Source organism: Micropterus dolomieu, linkage group LG09, assembly GCF_021292245.1.
Source record: "Micropterus dolomieu isolate WLL.071019.BEF.003 ecotype Adirondacks linkage group LG09, ASM2129224v1, whole genome shotgun sequence".
Lineage (NCBI taxonomy): Eukaryota > Metazoa > Chordata > Actinopteri > Centrarchiformes > Centrarchidae > Micropterus > Micropterus dolomieu.
In genome coordinates, this window is record NC_060158.1 from 24,624,537 (window position 1) to 24,628,113 (window position 3,577).

Below are 3,577 nucleotides of genomic sequence, written 5' to 3' on the forward strand. Positions count from 1 at the left end.
ATACCAAAACCAGGCTACAGCCGGCCTCAAGTGTCCATTTGAGGAACTGCATTTTTCTGTCCTGGAGGTTGCTGCTTGGATAAACATAAACGTTTTTTCCTCAGTGTTAAAATTCCAGCAGTACCCTAATGTAGTGTATTTTTGTCAATGATAGTGCCATATAAGATAACATCCCATTGTTCTATTTAGAATAAACCATGGTCCTACCAAAGGCTTTGAAGCAGATGTCGGGACCAGAACAACTCATCATGTCATGTATCCAGAGAGTGCCGTGGACTTGGATAACAACACTCATCTTGTGCTGTTTCCATTCAAGATACAAGATCTCGAGTGGCTCATCAAGGCCTTCTCTACTGGATTCTCTGGAAGGTGAGTCAGATCTTTATTAATTTATTTCTCCCCACTCCCCATGTAGCCCTAATGTGTTCAATATAAAATAAATAAATATGACATCATGTAACGTGGAAATTAAATATCGCTGGTGAGGTATTGAGTAAATAATTGAGTTACAACAAACTGTTGTCTTTTAATTATTTATTAAAGAGGTGGTATTATGCTCATTTTCAGGTTCAAAATCTTAATTAGGGGTTGTACCATAACAGGATTACATGGTTTAATTTTCAAAAAACACCATATTTTTCTCATACTGCACATTGCTGCAGCTCCTCTTTTCACCCTGTGTGTTGTAGGCTCCGCTCTTGAGCTACAGAGTGATGCATCTTACTTGTACAAAATCTTTGTTGGGAGTTGCACATGCGCAGTTCCCAGGTAAGGACTACTAGCCAATCAGAAGCAGAGAAGGGCGGGTCTTTAGAACGTTTACAACAACTCTGCACTAGAACAGTCTGTGAAGTTACATTGCCGTGTTGATTTTAAATATAATTCACAACCAATAAAGTCTACTTACAGGTTGTGATTGTAAATTTCGTTGAACTGTTGCCGGTGTTTTGACGATCTATGCTGCCTTGCTGAAAAATGCTACCATAGCGCAAATCGATAGACTGGACTCTACTCGGCCCTGCTCCGTTTTCCATTGCAGATAGTACCGAGAGATAGTACGTAGCTTGTCGTCATAGCAACGCCACACACAACTGCCGCGACGTAATGTTCAATGTGACACACGCACCAGCGATCCACACAGCTTTCTCTTTTTTAAGTTAAAACGTTTCTCATTCCTCAGAATGTAAAGTCAGATAAGCGGTATGAAAACCTTCCAGCTGTGTTTTCCTCTGCCGTTGTTGCTGCAGCGGTCTGTGTGACGGTGGGAGCAGAGGGCTCTGTGAGCGGGCGGCTGGCCGGCCTCACGCGCTCCTCCCACGGTTTGGCACATGCTTCCCCCGCAGCCACTTGCGGAGCTCCTCAACTCCGAAAATATTCAAGCACATTTTTGTTCCGCCATCACTTCTTGTAAAACTGTCTGTACCAGCTATTGGCATCAATAAACCCGCGTAGAGTTCGACCGGTGCAATATATCTTCATTATTCCATCACGCACCGTGAAACTAAAACAAATAAAGCCACAATAAATCTTACAATACACGCATCAAAGATACATCTCCCACACTACTTGAATTAGCATTACACATGATCATTTTTTCGCAACATCAACAACAAGTTAAAATACACACGTACCTCGCTCCGCTTACCAAGGGTACAAATATTTAACAGAGGGTTGGGAAACTTCATTTAATCCTCGCCATTCCTTTAGACAACATGCATGCGGCAAACGCTTCCTGCTCCGGTGTGGATGTATCTCTCGTGAGCGGAGCCACTGAGCTTGTTTATATCAGTTCCTGGGCACGTCTTTTACCCGGACGTGACTAACTCATAATAGTGACACAAGCAAAGTAACGTCCACTTACATTGTCAATATTCTAAATCAACACAGCTGATTTCTCACCTCAAAACTTCTCAGAAGTGGATTTAGTGATGAAATTCCATACGAAAACTGTACAATATAAAACTTTCTGGCCTGCTTTACATTTTAGTATCTCTCAGCTCGCTTGGAACCTCGATGGAGGTGAGGTGATACGAAAAAAAAGTACCTGGAAGCAGGTACAGGTACAACATTTCTACAATGGAAAACCAAACAAAGGCGAGTCGAGCCAAAGGGCCTCCGCTCAGACTAGCTTGGCCTGACCCCGCTAGCCGCTTGGCAAGCTTTATGCTTTATTTCATTGTGACGTCACAAGTAAAGGAAGTGAAGGGCTGGACTACAAACTAACTGTCAAGCGGATCAGAGCAGAGCTTTCTGTGGGAGATGGGAACTCCCTTTGGGCTGGACTTTGGGCTTTTTCACTTTGCAAACCTGTTACATGCACAAAAAAGATATATGTGTTGGGACAACGGTGTGGATTTGTGCATTTTATATTGAATAAATTTGGAGCTACTCCAAATTCCTCTTTTCCTCTCCCAGAGAGGAGCAGGGGGGTTAAAGATCAACTTTCAACAGACTGGGAAAAACGCCCCAGGCAACAAAAGAGCGACGCGCGACGTCGTTCGCTCTCTGTTCTTCTCCTCCCCTCGTGCCCTGGTCTTCCGCTCTGCTCTCTGGACGCTTCGGCACACGTCCGGCGTGCCTCTCCGGGCAACGCCTAAGAGTTCGGCCAGCACAACAGGCCTTTGTTCGCTTGAAGCTACACACGCGGAGTGCCGCCACATCGATCTGCCCCTCAGTTTGTTTTATTTTCTTTCTTTCTTTTGTTTTGATAAAGTTATCAGTCCTTTACACTGGACTAATTCAGGAACGACCAAGTTCCATTTTAAGCTTTTTCGTCGAGCCAACTTCACCGAGGTCAGACCAAGCCACGTGGTCTCGCCAGTGGCAACGAAGGAAACCTGAAAACAGCCGAATTGCCAGACGGAGGACGGCGTTTTCTTCAGACATGGAGAACCCCGGAGAATCCCTAGCAAAAAGCCAGGATCGGGCAGCTAGCGTGGGACCCGTGCAACAGGCCAAAGCAGGCCGCCGACAAGCAGTAAGACCTAACAGCATTCTGTGCTCAGAGATGTCCCGTAATGTTAATATTTCCTTTTAACTCCTAAACTCATAGCTTATTTTCATTAGTTCTCCTCTGCCGTATGAGTCAAATGCTTCCCACAATCGAACCTCCATTGCTCATTGTTCTGCCATTGTTTATTTTCCCTGTATTTAACCACCCGTTTATATCGCTTTAGTTAACTTTAGTCATTTATAAATTGAATAATGGTTTAGACAGTCCAGGTTTCTATGTTTTGGGAGGAGTGGAATGACAAGAGAGGAAAACAATAAAATAATCTCACAGCTCTGACCTAAACCCTACATATGTGGACAGACTAATATAACGAGGTTAATAATAAGAACAGGTTAAAGATAGAAATTAGCGTTAGCTATTTTTTCAGAATATAGACATTGTTGAGTTATGAGCAAGCTAGGGGATCAAACATATTTGTACTTAAGATTCATCCTTGAAAAAGGAACAACCTTGGTTATGATATATCATGTATCACACATCCATAACTGATGTATGCTGTGGTATCTAAAATGTCTCCTAGATTAATCTGCGGGATAAAACAGGGACATCTACGATAGCTACAGG

At 43.4% G+C, this 3,577-nt stretch overlaps 1 pseudogene; it reads left to right on the forward strand.

The window, feature by feature from the left end:
- The window catches only part of LOC123976039, a 1,998-nt pseudogene extending 1,583 nt beyond the window's left edge, over nt 1-415 (forward strand).
- Nucleotides 416-3,577: the final 3,162 nt, after the last annotated feature.